General features: G+C 40.3%; 1 long non-coding RNA gene across 1 annotated transcript; it reads right to left on the bottom strand.

The window, feature by feature from the left end:
• Nucleotides 1–15,999: 15,999 nt before the first annotated feature.
• LOC121398729 lies at nucleotides 16,000–19,685 on the bottom strand. The gene is made up of 3 exons (XR_005964463.1): nucleotides 19,554–19,685; nucleotides 16,290–16,295; nucleotides 16,000–16,031 (listed from the first exon to the last, which is right to left on the bottom strand). It is a non-coding gene; the product is annotated as an uncharacterized LOC121398729 (long non-coding RNA).
• Nucleotides 19,686–22,724: the final 3,039 nt, after the last annotated feature.

Consider the following 22,724-nt stretch of genomic DNA (forward strand, 5'->3'; position numbering starts at 1 on the left):
GCCTAGCCGAGTCAGACACATAATGAAACTTTGAATCACTTGGAGACAGCTAACAAGTAGCAACTTGCGTGCTTGTTTAACCAATTGAACTGGCAACTGGCTCTCATTAAGCAAAGCTATTTATAGCCTCCCCCTGCTGCTGATTGGCCAGTTGCGATCGCCACTTAACTTCCGCACTGCTGGAGAGTATTTCCTAACACATTTAAAAAAAAAAAAACACTTTAGTGTTCAGTGGAACTTACCTCAGGTCCTTCTTCCTTGTCCTTCTTCCTTGTTTGGCTCCTTTCGGTTCTTCGGGTTTTTGGGACTTTGTGTCTTTGGGTTTTCGGGACTTCGTGTCTTCAGATTTTTGGGACTTCATGTCTTCAGGATGCATTTGTGTGGTTTTAGATGTTTTTGAAACAATAAAAAAATGAATCTTCTCTAAAACCACGAATGTTACAAAATGTATTAAAAGATACCATTATAAAAAGCACATGTGAAAAAAAAATGAAAACCTCACAATCCTTGTTTTCGTGTGAATTTTCGTACCATTTGAAACAAACAGATCCCTGAAAACCATAAATGATCTTGCAGTTTTTGGATGGTATATTTTTGTATGAGAGTTTTTTCATGGTTTATATACTTCATACGTTGACCCTAAATAAAGAAAGCATGGTTTCTGATTAAACCCTATAAAAGTGCATTCAGTTGTTTGTGTTGAGTGGCTGCCAGGGCAGTGTATTTTGTTGGGGGAAGAGTTTCATTGTATTATGCAGTGTCGGACTGGGACACCAGGGGCCCACCGAAAAACCTTAGACCAGGGGCCCACCAAAAAACTTCAGATTTGGGGCCCACTCTCAGTAATATTGTCTTCCTCTCTTCACTCAACCTCTATTCTCCTAGTCTCTTTTCTATTCATAAGAGACTGGAATATGAATAGGAGAGGCTTGAATAGAAAGATGTATGTAGATGTAATAAGATCTAAGATGTAATAAAAAATAGCAATAACAATAAATGTGTAGCCTTACACAGCATCTGTTTGTTAGATGAGGTCAGTGACCCCATTTGAAAGCTGAAAGAGTCAGAAGAAAAAGCAAATAATGCAAAAACTAGAAAAAATTAAGTTCAATTGAAATGATGCTTTGAATTAGCCATTCTATAACATACTAAAAGTTAACTTAAAGGTGAACCACCACGTTAATGAATTTTGTGTGGGCCTATAGGAATTATGTCAATACATGGCCTCGTTCTAATCCCAGGGAATACCAGCTACGTTCCTTCCCCCATTTTCTTTCCATTAGGCAATAAACTGATTAAATAATACCATTTTAATTAATTTTGTTTTATGTAATAATGACCAAAACATTAAATCTGGCCTTTGTTCATTTATGGTACATGTATCTTGTTAAAAGGCCTTCAAATGATATTTAAAATTTCAACATTTAATTCGCTCCATATTTCTTGTTTCTTTATTAAGTTCATGTGCTATTTTTACCTCGTGCCATCTGTTTGACTTGAGGTTTATTCAACCGTCTTCAGATGCAAATATTTGAGCCATGCATTATTGTTATTATTGATGTTACTGCATTGCCAAAAACACATTCTCGTGTAAAATCTACAAAGACGGAACATGGTAATTAAGCTGATGACTTGTAGAAATGAACTAGGTCACTTTATTCCTGCAGGCATGGTGACATCAGTTTAAACATGTATAATTAAATAAACTGCAGAGCTCTCCGGTGGAATAAAAGGAGACGAGGGTTTTGCAGTCGTATATGTGAATAGTCGGGATGGATTTTAATGCTGCTCTTTTTCCTCTGCTGCTGAGTTAAGAAATCATTGTATAAGATAAAGCTTTTATTAATGTTGCTTTCCTGTTGTTTCTCCATATCCCAAAAGGATAAAGTCACAGTAACAATAAATGGAGAGTACTGCGGATATCCTATTCCAGGTAGCGGCTGTATATGCAATTATTTCCACTCTCTGTTCCAGTGACCTTGTACTGGGCAAAGACAAAACAGCCTTCCTTTTCTACCTTGGGTTCTGATTCCTGAGGCAAGTCAGAAGGTGACATAAACACCTTCATCATATATTCTGCGGCCGTGTGCTTTTTATGACCACAGGGAATCCTGAAAGTAATAATCAGTGGCCTAGATCTGTAAAATAGTGATCCCTGGGTCACTAAAATTCTCTCCAAGACTTGTGTTATTTTCTACTGACAATATGTGCCGGGACCAGCAGTTTTCTTCAGCCATTATGACAAATACGTTATGTTCATTCTGCAGCATAATATACTGTAAATGCATTTTAAGAAGTGAGTTTCCAAAGCTACGGGCAGCTTCTGAAAATAAATGTATGCCAGTTTATACTAATGGAATGCTGAGAAAATCTTGAACTATATATCTTTAGTCATGCCTTATGCACCCCAAATTACCTTTTAAACTGTAGGATGAGCAACACTGATAATATATATATATATATATTAGTGATGGGCAAATTTCTCCTGTTTCGCTTCACCGGAACATTCGTGAAAAATCGTGGAATCGAAAAGTTCACGAAAAAAACAAGCAATTGAAAGTGTTTACCGAAAATCCTGAAATTAGAACGTTTTCACGAAAAAATCATGCAATTCGAACGTTTTCACCTAAAAAAAAATAGCAATTGGAGAGTTTTCACTTAAAAATCGAGCAATTTGAACGTTGTCACTTAAAAATCGAGCAATTCGAATGTCTTCAATAAAATCGAGCAATTCGTACTTTTGAATTTAAAAAATCGAGCCATTCGAACGTTTTCACTATAAAAAATCTAGCAATTCGGACGCTTTCATAAAAATCGAGCAATTCGTGAAAAATCGTGAAAATTGACACCGGTGAATTTTCACTGAAAACGTCCGAATTTCACAAAAAAAATCAATCAATGTGAACGTTTTCACGGAAAAATTGCGAAAATCAAAAATTGACACTGGTGAATTTTCACCGGAGATTCACAAATTTATTCACCGGTGACAAAATGCGGTAATTCGCCGCGAATTTGTGCCAGCCGAATTTATTCGCCCATCACAAATATATATATATAGTATATAATGAGGAAATGACCAGCAGCGCCAGCGCCGGATCACGCAGGTGCAAGATCGCTGGCGTTCAAGCGGCTGGGCAGTATTCCGCCCTGAAAAATGTGCCACCCTAGACCCGGGCCTATGTGGCCTCGCCACAAATCCGGGCCTGGAGATATCTTGTGAAATACTCAAAGGTGTATTTAAAAGTTACATTTATATATAAATGTTGAACTGTATATCATTTAACTATGCCTTTTAAAGCATAGGATGAGCAACGTTGCTGCATGTATATAGGAGAACCAACAGAAGAATATACAATGAAACCATACCAGTATTTATCTATGGCTTCTGCACATGTACATAACTACAGTCCTACACACAACATAAATTACATTTGTTGAGGGATTTTAGTTCACTTTAATATGCTTGCAATATGTTTAAAGGAAAAGGGAGGGTAAAATCATTGGAAGTGCCAAATGTCAACCCCCGTGTGATTACTATCACTGACCTGGTACCCTGGGCCAGTGCTCCTGTTAGTAGAAAAAAGGATTCTGTGGTACATCTGGAGAAATCCTCTTCTTCGTTCTTCAGTGGCCCCAGGCCGCCCTGGAGAGTGAAAGAGTCTGCTTTTTGCTTAAAAAAAGGCTTTTCAGCCTGCTGCACATGAGCACCCCGCATGAAGAAGGAGAAAAAGCAGAGTCTCACTCCACGGTGCTTGCTCAAAGTACCCGGGGTCGGACAGTTTTCAACTACCAGAAGCACAAGCCCCAGAATATCAAGAAAGCATTTATAATCACTGAAGGGTGATCTCACCTTTCCTTCTCCTTTAAAGAACCATATATTAGCCATGTATTGCAGTCTCTTCACTCTTATTTATTTAACCGTCTCCCGTGACTACTATTATAGAATCAGGGTCACAATCTTCTTCTTATGATCCATGCTCTCCTATTGTATTATAACCCAATTACATGGCCAAAAATTGTGTATTTTGAGCTGTTAATGGAGGACACCATAGCATGAACAGCTCCCTGAAATTTTTCAAAGTCTGTACAGAGTTAAGCCATAAATATATATAGACATAGGTGCTAAGCACAATTCTGCAGAGCAATTTCAAGGTATACTTCTCTCTCTTTTAGAACCCCATTTGTGGAGTAGAATGTAGAACTTTTGTTTTGTTAATCATATCCCAGACTCTGGCAGTTAAGATCCATTTCTGTTCATGCATGAAATGTGCTGGGATTATCCTATTGTAACTGAGCAGTAATAGAGATTTGGCAGGTCATATCTGTTTACACAAGAAATAAAACATACAAGATTATAGGGATTTTTGATGACTACACAGAAATGTAATATCTTTTGCATTGAGTTACTGGCATGCAAAATATCAGAAATAATAAATAAATACCAATCAAAGCCACAAAGCAAATACAACTCAATAAACAAGAAAATCCCCAGGGAAAAAGTTCCATGTACTGATTGATTGCAATGACATTCCAACTATAGGGGGGTAGAAGAAATAATAAAAGTGATTTACAGAAAGGGCTTGTATTCCAAAGCTTCCCTGACTCTCATTTTATATTCATTTCAGCAGAAGTGGATACAGAGTTTCCACGGAACACAATAAGAGCTCAAACAGAGTTTGATAAGTAGGTTGGAAAGTCTGTACCTAAAATATTAATGTGTTGGGCATAAGATATTATGAACTTTTTTAAGACAACACTGTAGAAATTCATGGCAGTAGTTACAAAACAAAGAACATCAGTGGTGGCCAACGTTGGTCACAAGCTGAAGCTCATTAACAGATTTCTTGATGCCTTCAGTGGGTGTGGAATGGCGTTAATCCCTTCTCTTTGGAACCTTTAAGATCACACTGCTCCTTGCTGTCAGTAGATGGGGCCAATACTTAATCCACAACATGGTTACTGCTATCTCAAAACTTGTCCCTTTCCCTTTGCTTCCAACTTCATTCTCTGCCCTGCCAATTAGAAAATGGAATTCCTATCCACAGGATACATATAGTCCCTTGTGCTTTCCACAGAATCTGTGCACCACCCACTAGGAAAAGGAGAGGGACTTTAAGTCCCAGAATCCATCAATTTACAATAAAACAAGGTGTGGATGAGGTTGCATGAAACAATGAGCCTAAGGGGGTTGGGAAAGGGTTTTTGTGATGACAGGCAGACCTCATGGTTTCCTTTCAGTCTCTGGAAACAAGTATCTCTGTGCAAAAAATGTCTGTGGGAACCCTGGAGCTATTGCCTGGATTAGAGGTGGCTGTAGCTCCAGTGTGCCCCTACATCAATAGACACAACATCACTCAAATCCAAACAGGAGGCAGTGTGATACGTAAATGGGCCCTTACATTTCCATTGTGGTTTATGTGAGCTCCAGAGAATGAAGCCTTGTTGTCAGAAACATGTAGTGCGTAGGGATGGGCGAATTTTTTCGCCTCGTTTCGCCGAAAAAAGGACGCCCATAGACTAGAAAAAAAAAAAGACGCGCGGCGAATTTTTGGCGAAACGAAACGGGTCAAATTCGCCCATCACTGGTAGTGCGCTAAATAAAGTCAACACTATATTGGACTGACTTAGCTCCCCTTGTGAACTTATTGTATTTATGTTACAAGTGAGCTAAAAATTATATGGCTATTTTGCAAAGTGCAAAAAAACAGACACTTAAAGCTAAACGTTCCTATAATCACGGCGCGATCCTTCCATAGGTTAATTACAAATGAAAACAGGACTTCAGCCTATGGAAGGATCGCTCCTCCCCAACCCAGCATCACTGAAACAAAGCAGAAGATCATTTAGCAGTGTCGGAGGGTCGGCTTCACAAAGGTTCACAGGGCTGAGGGGATCTTTTAAACTAAACTATTCAGCATGCAGCACCTCCTTGATATTGGACACGTTCCTAGGATTTTTATAGGAACGTGTCAGTATCGCTTTAAGTGGTCAATTTAATAACAATTGAATTTCTATTTTTTTCCCAAATCTTGAAAAATGTGTGTTTTTTTCTATATTTCTTAAAATCTGTAAAACCCATGAAGACCTCTAATGCAAAAATTTGCCAAGTAAAAGTTGTCGAGGTGCTATAGAAGTAAATCAGAGCTGCGCTGATCTTATTTTTAATCAATTTAGACTTTTAGAGACTTTTAGAGGTTTTTGGATTTTTTTTTCATTAGTAATTGTCCAAAAAATCTTGAATTGTTAGAGGTTTTATACTGTAAGTATTTTTTATTTACTTTTTATTTTTTTTTAATATTTTTTCTTGTTTGTACTTTTTTTTTTCTACAGATTTTTTAATAAATTCCATGACATTTGTGGTTTTAGAGTTTGTGATTTTAGCCGTGGTTTCAAAAACCACTAAAATTTGATCTTCAGTAAATAGGCCTCCACATTCCATATGCTGGTCCTGGCACACTTAGGTGCAACATTTTCAGAATTGAGCACAAAATGCTGTGCCTCTGTCTAAATACGGTGCTGCTCTGGTGCAAGGTGTATGGAGCAGTATTATGGAGCAATAGCATTCATTATGGGTACAAGTTGTAATTGCATCTGCTGTAAGGGGGTGTAATGTTCCATTCCAGCACATTCCTACCTGTCCCTAGTTGCAAGAGCAACTGCAAATTGTTAAAATGATTGAAAATATATTGTGGTGAATGCTTGGAGACTGGTGCCTCAGAGCCAGAGGTGCCTTTGTCTGTAGTTGACAGGAGTGTGGTGTTGAGCAGTGTCATTTTTCTGTGTATTTACAGATATGTCTAGTCAGTCTCCAGGTCCCTGCTCAGTATTTCACTGAACCTAGTTACAGTCATTAGATGGCTGTCTCTGTGATGTGAGCAAGTCTACTAACAATCCTGAGAGGCTAAAAAAGGAAGACTAAGAGGAACTCACACTTCCCCTGTTATTCCCCCTGGTCAATATTGCAAAATATACTCCTTTGCAGTTACTACACTCTTTATGTGAATGGGTTGCAGCTTGTTTGTCTGTCGTTTCTGACTTCAACTCCCAGCATCCGTCTGATGCTAAGTGCCTCTTTATTGTGCTTGGGCAATCAGGGCCACAATTAGAGAAGTGGTACTGGGCTGCAGATCAGCGGATGCTGGAACATACTACCTTCCAAAGATACTGTCCTAGTGTGCAAGGCAATACTTATAACTGGTGCCCACTGTGCTCATAATGAAGACCACTAAAACGTGTTTAGGCACACGCACATAGTATTACACTTTTTTGATTTATAAAATACCCTGCCACTGGTGCAAAATTGCTCCTATTAGTGCACATTCATGCTCAGATATGAGCGCAGCCTGCACCTTGATGTAGGGTGGCAGTAAGTACAATGCCCCATAGTGTTTGCTAAGGGAGACTAGGGGGATGGATAAGGGATTTAGAAAAGAGAAAAATTCCCTGTGTAAGGCCACTACGTTTATAATCTCACCAGTATAAATGTGGGGTCTGGGTGCACTGTTCAGGCACTCACAGACCCCACAGACAGACTTGTAAAAGAACTGGGATCATTATTTCAGGCCAAAAGTAGATTAATACAAAACCGTACACATTTTTGTGAGCTTGGACATTTAATCATAGGCAAGATAGGGGATGCCTACATGCTGCCCACAGTCTGCTCCAATACATCAGTGCTTGTCAGGACAGGGTGCAAAGTGCAAAAAAAACAGGAGCAATACATTTTGTGATTCCTGTGAGCAGAATTGCAATAGCACTAAAAGGCTCGAAGGGCCCCTTATAAGAATTGGCATGGGGTCATGCATTCCATTTTGGACTGTGGAGACCTGCAACAACAATTCTTTTCACCCAGCAGGGTGCAGTGCACCAGATGAATAAGATGTTACCTGAGTTCCACAGCCAGGCTATATTAATAAGGGGTGGATGGGGGAGGCAGTAGACATCCCCACTTCTACTTCGTGCCTTTTAGGGCTTTTACTGACAAGCGGTTGAAGCTGCGCTCCCCTGCGTTCCATTTTGATGCGTTCATCCGCAGGGGAGCGCAGGAATAGACGCATTCATTTCAAATGGGGCTGTACTCACACGTGTGTAGGTGCCCAATGCAGGAAAAATGCAGCATGTTGCGTCTCAACCTGCGTTCCTACACGTGCCTGTGTGAGTACAGCCCCATTGAAAAGAACTTAATGCGTCTATTCCTGCGCTCGCCTGCGGCTGAACACATCAAAACGGAACGCAGGGGAGCGCAGCTTTAAGCGCTCGTCAGTAAGATCCCTTAGTGCTCTTTGCACTTGCATCCAGGATCATTGTAACTGATTTCTAATATACACACAATCTAAAACATACAGTATTGGAGGAAATGTCAGTGCTGCCCTACTGCTGACGACTCTTATCTTTCTGCAGCCATGCACAATTTAGGTGAATGAGTTGCCAATTAGCCTTTGATATATTTTCTGTATATTTTCTACCTTTCCACTTTTACAGAGATGAGCTTGCTAGCTTATGGACTGTATCTACTGGTGCTGTATAGCATATACTAGTACTCTATACATGTTATACAATGTTGAGGATAAGGGTGGCAGGAAATAATTATATAATAAGATATAAGGTAATATGGCTTTCCAGAATTGTATCTCTTTATTATATGTTTCAATTCTGCTTCAATTCCTTTCTGTAGTGTCATTCAATAATTTCTATTCTGTCTGAATTTCTGTCCTTTCTGGAGAACAAAGCTGGTAATAATCCCACCCCCACTGTTTCTCCCCTCGGCAGCCTACAAAGCTTTCTCCTAGGACTCTTCCCTTCAATGGAAACTGCCTTCTCAGTAACCAGCGACTGCCTTTCCCCCTCCGCATCCCAGCAACGCTCTCTCAATTCACTTAAAAGCAAAGGCCAGGCCTGAGGAATCCAGCCATCACACTCACATAAGAAAATGAAAAGATAAGATAACCAAAGGAAATGCTTTGTAGACAATCTTTTTGTTGTCTTCTTGTCCCAGAAATGGCAAATCAGTCATCTAAACTGAGCACAAATGCAATACAGGACTGTAAATCTTTATTAAGGGGCCTTTCCCCTTCTAGTTTGCTTCTATTATGACAATTGACAATTACGTTCTTCTGAGACATTTTGCAATTGGTTGTTTTGGGGTATTTGAGTTAATGTTTTTTTTGGTCGTATCTGCACCCATGCACCTAGAATGGCAAAAATGAAGATTATGAAGATAAAGTTAATTGGCTACTGATGCAACTTGATGTGTGAAGGTTGGTGTATCAAAGTTGTGGAGCAGGGATTGATGAACAATTCCGGTTAAACCATGCACTTGTAAAAGTCTGCAGTTCTATCTGTGCTAGGCCACGACATCCAGGCCCCCTAGGCAACATGCCCTGCCCAACACTTGTATTGACAACATGAATAGGGGGAGCTAAACAACAAGCGGCCGGTGAGGATGACAAGGCTCAGACTAGGAGTAGATTACAGTAGAGGTATGTGCCTAACGCTCCTCCCTACACCATTGTTCCCAATGTACGTGCTGCTTCTGCCTACCCCTAGTTCCAAACCTTCATTTTATTGCTAAATAAGAGCAAACACATCCATCCTTTCTAGTGAGGCCACACGGCAAACACGTCTAAAGGAAATTTAGCCTAGTTCAGCATGGTCAGGTTCAGGGCTGCCATCAGGGGGTACTCCTGTACTGGGCCCGGTCTTAAAGGGGGCCCGGCTGTGCTCCACTTCTCAAAATAGGCGGGCCCCCCTGACAACATCGAAGCCGTGCCGCCTTTTTCGAAGTCCTGAACCACCGGACTTGGGGGCTGGGGTGGGCGGGGGCCTGAGGCCCCCGAAAATGTTGTTGTATGTTTCTATTTGCATCTCTGGTCAGGCTTGTTAGCGCCTACCTGTGAGACATCCCAGAGGACCTCAGGTTATACACAGTGAGCTTTAGCTACTATTGTTAATTCTGCGTTATATTTATTACATTTTGGCCATCTTTTACTCAACGTTACCTCATTCGCCGGGCTTGCCTTCACCAGCTCAGACTAGGCAAAGTGCAATGGAGTGCAAAATTTAAGTCCCAAAAAATGCTGGCGTCTTTTCCTTTTTTCAGAGTGATGGCCTGCAAAGGTTCCGTACATTTTTTTTTGGGTAACTGGGTTCCCCCCTCCATTTCCTAACATATGGAACATAAACTATACAGTGGGCTGATGTGTAGGGCAATACAACAACTTTATTTTATTTATTAAGGTTCCCTGGACTTGTGTAATGTAATGTATTTGCTGCAACATATACGTCCATGTAACTTTATCATTTCCCGCCGCATGCAAATTAGGCAACGCTAGCGCATCTTCGCTTTGATTGCCGAAGTAACGATATCGAAAATTCTCCAGCGTTCGGTGCCCTGGACGCAACTTCGCTCTTTAGTGAATTGGCATTGTCCATAGCGAATTTACGGCTGGCAAAGTGTTGCAATGGCTGCGAAGCTGACGCTGTCGAATTTTCGCCGGTTAGGGAATTTGCCCCCTTGGGAGAAGGGGTCTTGATACACCGTCCTGCAATCCTTTTTATTAAACTTGATCTATATAAACAGCAAATTCCATCCTCAAAATTAAATTTTTGGTGCATGGATTGAGAGGAGCTGAACCTCCTGAATTTGACTATGTTTATGTGCCATATACCTCAATACTATTTAATCATTTATCCAGATGTACAATATCTGACCATTCAGCCTACAAATATATGTTAAGTAGGCCTGTATGTGGCTACTGTGGTGATAACCAGGGTAATGGAATATTTTGGGGTTATGTAATTAAAGGCACTAAGTTTGCCCAGGGGCAGTAACCTATAGCAACTACTGATGGGCGAATTTGGGGCGTTTTGCTTTGCTGAAAAATTTGCAAAATGGTGCCAGCGTCTCGTTTTTGACGCTGACGTCCGTTTTCGACACCAGCGTCCATTTTTTTACGCCGGCGTCCAAAAAAAATTTTTCCTGGTGAATTTTCCCGGCGATTTTGCAAATGTATTCGCCAGCGGCGAATCGCGGGATTTCGCCGCAAATTTGTGCCTGGCAAATAAATTCGCCCATCACTAATAGCAACCAATCAATAGGTAGAATTTCCTGGTCACATGTTTAAAAGCAAACATCTTATTGGTTGCTACTGGTTACTGCTCCTGGGCAAACATAGTGCCTTTTATTACATGTGGGGGATAAGGGTCTTAAGTTTGCCCAAACATAGCAACCCACAACTACCAATCATATGTCTGTGAAACATTTGGCCAGTAAATGGTGCCTGCTGATTGGTTGCTATGGGTTGTTAGACAAGTAGAAACCCTGTTACCTCTTAGGACTCCAAAAAAAACAAAACCACTCTGGGTGGGGGGGGGGTGAATAATTACATTTGGAGCCTTACTAGATAACCCAGTACAGCTAGGGATAACATTACTAGTTAATATCACACCTTATTTTCATTACATTGATATCATACAGCAGTGATGTATAAACAACACATTTTCAAGAGAAATCTCCAGTTCTAGCCTCTCCCATTCTCATTCCACTCGGCATAACTGAGCGATGCTACAGTGTTATGTTCTTATGTAACTCTGGGAGCCACTCTGGGAACTACAATAACATCAGAAAATACTTAGGAATGGTCTGTGAAAGTATTTAGGAAGAGCACGCAGGGGCGGGGTGCGTGAAATCAGTCAACAGATCTGAAGAAACACACGAAAAGTGCCATTAAATGAGAAACCACAAAAACAGCTAGAGAAGAGCAATGAGTTCTGTTCATTTTGTCTGTAAACAAAATCAGGAAAGTGTTGGGGTGAGAGCAGACATTTCTAATGCTTCTATATGTTGTTTCTTTCAATGTTCATATACATTCCATCAGCCCCCAGAGTTAATACATGGTGAGTGACAGTTATCCAGCAATGCCTTCTGTCTGGTGAGCACAACTTTCCCTTGTTTGTTATAGTTATACAGGAGCAGTGACCAGCTCCATGTTGTAGCTCCCACCCTTCCCAGCTATAGTCAGGTGATCCCACTGGTGTCTAATAAAAGGGCAGCCAAGTTTGGGAGTTTTACTTTGAAAGCAGCAAGTAAGTTGCAGGTAAAACTTAGTCCCTTTGTAAAATGTATAATGAAGCAATAGAATTCCTAATGAATCAGATGAAAATTAAGCGTAGGACTGGCCAGATATGGGATGACTTTGACGTAGTTGGCCAGCTTAAATATATTGCAATATATGGACAAACAATCCCTGTTTTGTTTAAAGGGTAAGGCATTTTTCAGTAGCAGTATGCACAAAATGTCTCAATGTCTTAAATATATTGATAATGGGTTGAGTGCAGAGGACTCTTGTGTTTGTCTATATGTATTTTGTGGTCACATCCTCATTGCACCCCCGCCTAATGGTTTTAAAAATGAGTGGTGAGCACAACTTTCCCTTGTTAGTTATATTTCCCTTTAATTCCACATTCATTTTTTTCTACGATTATTTAATAGTTCAAATTTAAGTTAACTTTTAGTATGTTATAGAATAGCCAATTCTAAGCAACTTTCTGTAATTTGGATCATCAGACATAAAGTCTACTAAATGTTACTGGCTCTTTAAATCTGGGGGGCCCCTCCAAAGTTGCCCCAATTGGGCCCCGCTGTTGGTAAGACCAGCCCTGGTCTTCTACATTCCCTAGTTGTGTCATTTAGCTTAGAGATGTCAAATCCAAAGTCGCAGTGACAATCTTGGAGCAGAAGTTGAACGAGAGCTTTGTCTTTGCAGACTGGACCTTCCTGATTAAACTAAATTACATCTGTCTCCATATGCCCTGATGCAAGAATCATGTTATGCCAGACAAATGGCAATTTCAATCCAAAGATGTCCCTAAGAGACTGTTCCCTGGAAGCTCTACTCCCTATAATAGGTCCCTTTGAGCTTTGACTGGTTCCAGTAAGTACAGGGGGGAGAGTCGTGCCACTTAACATTCCCAGCACTTTCAGAGAGGGTGGTAAAGTAAAATATTAGAGGCTACATCAGAGTCAGGTCAAAAGTTTAGGCCAGCTGGAGGGTCAGCCAGAGAAAGAAACAACGAGAGGCTCTGACAAGAGAGACCTCTATTAGGCAGTCAACCTTAGCAAGCTTTTTAAAGGGGAAGTAAAGTCTAAAATAGAATAAGGCTAGAAATGCTGTATTTTGTATACTAAACATAAACATGAACTTACTGCACCACAAGCCTAATCCAACAAATAATTTATGCTTTCAAAGTTGGCCACAGGGGGTCACCATCTTGTAACTTTGTTAAACGTCTTTCCAAGACCAAGACTGTGCACATGCTCAGTGTGGTCTGAGCTGCTTATGGATCGTTATAAATGATCAAAACAGCACAAGTCAAATAATATCTGCCAGAAGCCGATACAGCAAGACTGATTAATAATGAGCATATGCAGACTGCACTCCCACTGTGTACTCACATCGGCCAGTGCCTGTTCAGTAGTTTTTTTAAAGCTCCTTTTTAAAAAAAACTACTCAACAGGCACTGGCCGACGTGCGTATACAGTGGGAGTGGTTCGGTTGTCTGAATTACTTGCATTTCTCAGCCTTGAGCCCCCCTGCGGAAGCGAAGCAAAGACAGCAAAAGAAGCCTTTGAGGAAGTCCGTAGTGACGAAACGCGTCAGGCGGGGCTTAGCGACGTCAGCCAGAGTGCACACAGGAGAGGAACACGCTGCAAGGAGAGGATTCTGCCGGCTTGAATTGAACTCCAAGTGCAGCAGATCGGGCAAAAGCACTGCGAATCTGGGGAAAGACTGCTATATGCCTATTCTACCTGTTTTTATGTGAGTGTGATTTTAACCTATACACTAATTTATTAAAGGAACATTATACACTATATGAAGCACTCTTCCTTTTAGCAATATCGGACAACAATTGAACTAGGAGCACTAATTAAATCTACAGACAAGCGCATAACCAATTTAATCGTCTTTGAGTACCCACCTTCCTCCTAATGGTGATCCCCTAAAATAAGGCTAACTACGGTTTGGTGGATGCTGGAGTGGGTTCCACGAGTAATACAGTGATTTGCACATAAAGGTGGCTAATTACTAGAATTTACTACACTATATTTCAATCATTCTTTTTTTGTCTTCCCCTGAGCTTCCTTGTGAAGCGCTGTTTTACAGATTATTGGTTTTAAAAAAATTTTACCGGTTGGAGAACGGGATAGAAACGGCTACAGGGACGAACTGCTGGAAACCTTAAAAAACATTTTTTCATTTTAAGTAACAGTAAAGGGGATTTAAAGACAAAAATAAAATCCAATACAAATCTCTACACAGTCGCCGACTGCTCCACAGGGAAACAAACAAAGCTGCTTGAGTTCTGCATGGCTGGGAAGTAAGGCGGAGGCTCCCCCTGCTGTTCATAAGTATGATTGTTTCCCTGCTCAGCAGTTAGGGACCATCTGACAATTCCTATCCACAGCAGTAAATGAAGGGAGAATTTCACTGCATACAGTCAGGTTTCTTATAACGACAGTACACATTTTTTAATTAAAGTATATTGGAGATAGGTTTCTTTTTCATTAAAGAAAGTAAAAATGGGATTTTATTTTTTTGCCTTTACATGTCCTTTAATGGCTCCCGAATACCTAAACAGGCTTCAAGCGCTTGTGTCATTGTCTTGCTCTTTGAATACAGATCTAAAGGTGTCCTCCTTAGACATGCAGGGCACAAATGAAGTAGATGTAGTTAGCAGATATAGTAGATGTTTTTATCATTTACAGGAAAAATCCCATTGTCAGCATTGTGTATTTCTAGGAGGATGGGAGGGGTTGGGGTGAATAGTCAAGGGCACACAGTAAGTCCATAGAACAAATAAAGCTTTGTAGAGTAGGATTTCTGTAAAGCCATTGTTACTATATTATGGGCAGGAGACAAGTGGGACTAATGTATTGTTGTGTATTAGAATTGTTTTCTCATATTGACATATTTCTACATTTCATAGTAATCCTCTACAAGCTATAGCACCTCCAATGAATTCTACTTGAACAAACAGTACAGGTTGTGTGTGTGTTTAAAGAGGTATGCATGGGTAGCATTCTAAATAACAGACATGGAATCTTGAATTCAAGTTCCGGTATCCCTGGGTGGTCATGATGCATTGTTGGACCTTGTAGGAAAAACAGCATCCCACCAATCCACACTACACTTTATTCAAACTCCATCAATCTGGTGAAGCAAAATAGTCACCATTTAACGTTATCCCTTTTCTAGTATTCGAATGCTTTTTAGTTTTTAGGGGTTTCCTTCGTTCCTGCTTTCTAAAGTAAATTGTATATAATAGGTGAAAGGTTTGTTTAATGTCCTTCATTCCTTTTCTTCATCATAGGGAAAGTTGGGTCGGTATGAATTCAAGGATCCAGTGTATATGCCAAGTGTTAGTCTATGCGTCAATTCGTGCACTTATTTCTTTCCCACTGCTTTACCTTACTTTGCCGCCTAAAACAGAATGAATGAGCTGGGTATTCCCACAGTCGCTCTTCATATACATGCAAATGCCACATTCAGAAAAGTGTGCTCTAGAGTGCCCTTGTGCAATTCCCACCATGTCATTAAAGCTAAAAATACTGAAGAGTCGCATTCACATTCCAGGGGAGCATAGATTTCATGGCATTGCCATGGTTTCTTTACAAACGAGGGCTAGCTGCTAGGGCATCTCCAGTCTTTATTTACAGGACTTTACTGAGATTAATAATACATCACCGGACCCACCTGCAGCAACCAGTGCAACAAAAAAAGTAAGTCTGAAAAGCACAATAGCCCATAGTGTAGTCAAGGGCCCAATCTATAAACAAAAATGTGTGTAAAGAGATTAAAGGGGTTGTTCACTTTTAAGTTAACTTTTCAATTGGTCTTCATTTTTCTATTTTATAGTTTTTTAATTATTTGCCTTCTTCTTCCGACTCTTTCCAACTTTCAAATGGGATCACTGACCCCATCAAAAAAAAAACCCAAAGGCTCTGTAAGGCTACAACTGGATTGTTATTGCTACTTTGTATTTCCCACCTTTTTATTCAGACCCTCTCCTATTCATATTCCAGTCTCTTGTTCAAATTAATGCAGGGTTGCTAGGCTAATTTGGACTTTAGCAACCAGATTACTTAAATTGCAAACTGGAGAACTGCTGAATAAAAAGCTAAATAACTTAAAAACCACAAAAAAATAACAAATTATAGCCAACTGTAAATTGTTTCAGAATATCACTCTTTATATCAGTGCTGTCCAACTTCTGTGGTACCGAGGGCCGACATTTTTCTGGCCTACATAGTGGAGGGCCGATAATGGAAGCCAGTGTTGACCACTCCCTGTTTTTAAACCACACCCACTTTAAACCACACCCATGTTACCACAAGATCATGACCACATAACATAATTGTGGTAGCACACCAAAAAAACCAAATGGTTGGTGCTCACTGCAGGGATATCACTTATCACTCATATGTGCAAAAAGTTGTCATATTAAGACATACCCTTAAATCCATATGCCTCTTTTTACCCTTGGATAACACAGCACCCCCAGCACATGATTAAACACCTTAGGGTCCCCTAACAATAATTTATTTTCAAATGCTAACAAACCCCCAGAACAAATACCAGGCTTATGTTCCACAGGCAGAGCAGGGCACACACAGGCAGGGTATGTCACACACACGGCAGACCAGGGCACACACAGGCAGAGCAGTGCACACACAGGCAGAGTATGTCACACACAGGCAGAGAAGGGCACATAAAGACAGAGTATGTCACACACAGGTAGATCAGGGCACACACAGGCAGAGTATGGCACACACAGGCAGAGTATGTCACACACAGGCTGAGCAGGGCACACACAGGCAGAGTATGTCACACACTGGCAGAGCAGGGCACACACAGGCAGAGTATGTCACACACAGGCAGAGCAGGGCACACACAGGCAGAGTATGTCACACACTGGCAGAGCAGGGCACACACAGGCAGAGTATGTCACACGCAGGCCGAGCAGGGCACACACAGGCAGAGTATGTCACACACAGGCCGAGCAGGGCACACACAGGCAGAGTATGTCACACACTGGCAGAGCAGGGCACACACAGGCAGCGTATGGCAGACAGACAGAGAATGTCACACACTGGTAGAGCAGGGCACACATAGGCAGAACAGGGCACACAAAGGGACCATATGGAAGGCAGAACAGAGCAAGAGACAGGGAAACCTATCAGGACCACTCTAAAATGTACTACATACAGTGATACAGTGCTGGTGCCCCATTAACATTTTGTATAAAGTGTGAACAGGTGAACAATGTGGGCAGTTTCAGTCTGGGTCTTAGGTGTGAACAGTACAGCGCTTTAGAGGAGTGAACAATAGAGGTGTTACAAGTGTGAACAATGCAGGGGGATCATAGGTGTGAACAATACAGGGGATTAGTCTGAATTTGAGGTTTAAACAATGCAGGGGCCAGTTAATCTCTGTAGTGATACCATTTAAATCGTACACATAGTAAGCAGACACAGCAGGTAGGTGGGGGGGCCGAATTTAAAAAACAAGCTGACCTTGGTTTAAAAAGATATGATTATTGGGCTGGTTTGGTTTTTAAACTTAAATTGTTGGTGTTGAAACCACTAAAAGGACTAGGGAGATGTGGTATTTTCCATACATTCAGTGCTACATTTCAGTCAGTTACCAGGAGGTTAGATTATGACATAGGAATTGGATTTTGTAGATGAAATGGACTGGGTTGGAAAAGAGGCAGAAACAAGTTACAGGTGCACTAAGAAGCAGAAATAACATTAACCCTCAAAGGATGGAAAGTTGAAAGGGACAATTTGGTGCCAAAGCACAACTGTGTCCTTCAATGTGCACTGCAAACTGATCACTTGACTTTTATATGTGGACTATAACAAAATATTATTAAAATTGCTTTGTTGCTTGTACTGGAGAAAACATAATACATGTAATATGTAAACACATCCAGAGCCGTGTATTTATTAGCAGACCAGCAAGTCAGATACAATGCTTCTGCAGAGGTTTTTTGTTTAGAAAAGAAAACATAGATTGCTTTTCTACTGTATAAGTTGCCAGGTATAGAATACTATCACTATTAATAAATAGGATAGATATATGGCATAAATAAATGGTTATAATAATTATGAAAAATTAAACTGAGCTGGAAGATGTATAAAATGTGCTTTTCAGCCAGAACATCTCACAGCACAGACTGTTCATAAAGCAGTACCCATAGCTGCTACAGCCTTGAAATAAGGTGCTAGCGAGTAATTAAACACAATTTAGGCAATTCCAGATTTATACATGTGTGCAGTGATAATGAGAAACCAGAAACGATGGACTAATCTACTCAGCTTGGCGATGCTAATGCAAAGCTAACCTAACAAGTGGGTCCAAGTAAGCTTTGCATGTGCAAAAACACACACTTCATGCATAAAACATTATTTTCTCACTGAATGCATCTGCATTTCATTTTAGAGAATTCTGAACATACGAACGAATAAATAATGAACAATGCCAAAAAGCAGCTAAATTGGAGATATGTGAATATTTTTAGAAAGCAATTATTTAATTTAGATGAATGTAAAGGAAACAAACTGTAAACATCAGCATCAATATTTTTTCATTATCATATGCAAACTATCCTTCCAAAGCGCAGTTATGTTCTGGTGTTTTTCTGTTGAAACATGATACAGTGCAATTTTAAGTTAATTCTCTTCATCAGGAAAGGGATGTATTTTGTGGTTTTTAAATTTTGGATATACTTACTAAAAGTCTATTTAAACTACATTTCTTTCCTTCTACTGTGTACACATGGGCTTCTTTATCAGACTTCCTGTTTTAAGCATAAACCTCCAGGTCTAGGGCTTGAGCATGCTCAGTTTGCTCCTCTCACCCTCCTGTAATCTGAGCCAAGAGCTATGAGTGAGCAGGAGAGACTCATGCAGGAAGTGGTCACACCAAGCCAATATAGCAGTTGCTATCCTAAACAAACAGAGAGAGCTTCTAGAGCCATTTACTCAGGTATGGTAAAGCATTCTTCAGAATAAATATATGGGATTATATAATTTAAGACACTAAATTTGCCCAGGGCCAGTAACCTATAGCAACCAATCAGTAGGTAGAATTTCCTGGTCACATGTTTAAAAGCAAACATCTCAGTGGTTGCTATTGGTTACTACCCCTGGGCAAACTTAGTGCCTTTAATTATATAACCCCATTAATTTATTACTTATCCTATTTTAAGTGGTTCTGTTTTGTATAGGATTTGGAAGTAGATTATATGGAATAGGGAAAATCCCTGATATTCAGGGGAAGGTGATGAGTCTTTCAGACAAGTGACAGTTGGTTCTCAAGAGGAAGGGTCTAATGACGGTGGGGTGGACAAAGATCTTTTGGGATGAATGCAGGTGAAGATGATAGCTCAGAAGAGACAGTTAGAACAGGACTAGGGGCATAACAGCAATATTACACAATAGACAGAACAGGTGGAGCAGAAGCTGAAGTAGGCACGACAGAATGAAGCACCATTATTTGCAAAATTCGGAGTGCTCGACCCTTCACAATAACCCTATGCAGGGTGTCAGGTGCTTGCTCTGGTTGACCCTTTCCTGCCCACAGGGTCCAGCATACAATGTAGAAAGCAATCCAGCAGCACACAGTGTGCTGCTGGATTGCTTTCTAGAATGAAGCACCATGGCAGGTGGAGTAAGCAGGACAAGATGAAGTGGGTAAGGAAGCTGGAGTAAGCAGGAAAGATGGAATTGGTGTAGAAGCAAGACTATGAAGGATAGGATAGTCTAGATGCATTGGATACTAAGACAAGGCAAGATAAACTAGAATGGTCAGACAAGGAAAAGACACTCAAGCCAAGGAAAGATATGATACAAGACAAAACAAAGTAAGGGTCGAGAATCAAGAATAGCAATAACTGGGGACAGGGCATAGTTCACAGCTGAATCCTCCATGTATAAACCCTTTCTTCACTTTCTGTCCATTGTATAGGAAAAACAGCCATGAACTTGGAGGTACTGGTTCATTCCAGTAGAGCCTCTTGCATTTATTCTTTTAATAACATATATCAAAGCCTGCCACAGGAGCCACAAGTAGCCAATGGAAGAGGGAGAAATGCATGTAATATTGTCTTGGAAAAAAAGACCAACTCAAAATAGCACTCTGTCAACACTGATTGAAATATACTGTCCCATGAGGATAGAGGTCATTGTGATGCTTGCTTCTGAAACACTGGACCTATGATTTAATTTTGTCTCTAGTTGTAAATCTCAACATTCCTTAACTTGGATAATCGGGAGTTTATGGTGTGACATGATCCTGTAGCCAGTTGGGCATATAACTGTTCCCATACAACTCCAAGGAGAGGCAAATCATCATTTTCTTTCAGAGTAGCTTACAAACTCTACCTATGCATTTTCCCTGTGTAGCAATACCCTTGTTAGATCTAAGGCACTAGATTTGATTAAACTGTTTAGTGTTTACTAGTCTAGTGAAGTTAGAATAATGGACCTAAACAACAGATTGGTTGCTTTGGGCAAACTTCACTTGTGTTGCCACATTAACCCCTAAACAACAGATTGGTTGCTTTGGGCAAACTTCACTTGTGTTGCCACATTAACCCCTAAATCACTATAAGCTGTGTCAGGGTATAAGTTGTGTATAAGTTCTCTGTGCAGGACTGCAAAAAGATAAATGCCTAGGTATGGCATGCTTTGACATCAAACTAATAAATCAACACCCTGTCCAGTAATCTATGGGCGGGATGCATTTTTAGCATGCTGTCTGGAGACATTAGCATTATCATAAAATGCAACTAAATGCCATTGAATGGAATGTACTGAAATGGGACAAAAAAAATCAAATGGGTTTTAAAATGTGCCAGTGGAAGTATAACATAGTTGTATCCCTCTAAAGAAAAAGGAAAACTAAAGTACTATCTAGAATACTATAAGGTCTAGACAAAAAAATCTGTGTGGGAGTGTTCAGTCTCCTATAAGAATAAAGATAATGTGAGTAGTTAGGACCTTTCCTCTCCGTACCTGCAAGTTGCAACATCGATGAAACAAGCCAGAAATGTCATTTGAAGCATGTTTCTGCAAATTCTCCGCTGGGTTTCTCAGAAATACAAACAGCATTTATGTACAATAAACACCACCAGCCTGTTTCATTTTTTAAACATGTTCTTTTTTTTATACTGGAAAGAAGAGATATTTCACCATCCTTTTAACAGTGTCTGGGATCTTCCACCTCTGCTGAAGTTCTTGTGCATAGGATGCATCCGACCAACACTGATTTCAGTCTCAGATGGCTTTACAGGCTGAAGAAACTGGCAGAGATTTAGAAACATCACTCTAACAAGATGTGCTGAAAATAATTTAAAGGCAAAGGATCACTAAAACAGAAGGAGAAGACTCTACAGCAGGGGTCCCCAAACTTTTTTTTTACCTGTGAGCCAAATTTAAATGTAAAAAGAGTTGGGGAGCAACACAACCATGAAAAAGTCCCTTGGGTGCCAAATAAGGCCTGTGATTGGTTATTTGGTTGCCCTCATGTGGACTAGCAGCCCACTGGAAGCTCTACTTGGCACTATACTTAGTTTTTATGTAAATAAAACGTGCTTCTAAGCCTGGAATTCAAAAATGAGCACCTGCTTTGAGGACACTGAGAGCAACATCCAGGGGGTTGGGGTTGCTCATGAGCTACTGGTTGGGGATCGCTGCTCTACCGCATTTGCCCAATGTATCTGAGGTTTTGAAGGACTCTAGCTATAAATCATTTAACAGGAATAAAGTACAATTAACTGGCACACAAGGGAAATACTGGCAAGGTAAGCTCCTGCTAGGCAGAGTGCAAAGTTTCGGGGTAAAAACCCCTTTGTCAAGATGCAAGATGTGCTGTATTCCTGTTGGGTTGAAAGGTTGCCAATTCCTCTTTAGCTTTGCATTGGGTAATCGTTTATTTGGAGCTCCAGAGTGTGCGAGGAGATCTACTTCCAGCAATAAAAATTATTTAACAAACTGAGAGCCCCCAGAAGCAAAATCTTGATTTACATTGTAGTATTTTTATTATCATTATTATTATTATTGTTGTGATTAACTTTTATTATTAGAGCGCCAATATATATGTGCAGCAATATAAATATGTTTATACAAAGAACATACATAATAACGTAAAACATATAGAATAACATACATACTGATCAGTAATCAATACAAAAGGTTAAGAAGGCCCTGTGCAAAAGAATTTACAATCTAAAAGGGGAAGGGATTAAGACACATGGTGTGGGAGCAGGCAAGATCAGAAATAAGTATGGTGGGATGTGTAGCATATGGTATTGCATTTGGTAGATATTTTGAACATAATGAGGGTAGGCTTCTCTAAATAAAATCTTTTGAAAGCAGAAAGGTTGGGAGAAAGTCGGACAGACTGTGGGAGAGAATTCCAGAGGAGGGTTGCAGCCCTTGCAAAGTCTTGAATGTGAGCATGTGAGGAGGTAACAAGAGAAGAAGGCATCTTGCATGATAAATTATCATATATTGGATATGTTCCTTAGGTGAAAGTGACATGATTTAATAAGTGACTGGATATGAGGAGTGAAGGACAAAGCAGAATCTAGGATAACCCCAAGGCACCGGGCCTGGGGAGACTGGGTGATAGAGGAATTGTTAACTACGATAGATACTA

Source organism: Xenopus laevis, chromosome 1S, assembly GCF_017654675.1.
Source record: "Xenopus laevis strain J_2021 chromosome 1S, Xenopus_laevis_v10.1, whole genome shotgun sequence".
In the NCBI taxonomy this organism is placed as follows: Eukaryota; Metazoa; Chordata; class Amphibia; order Anura; family Pipidae; genus Xenopus; species Xenopus laevis.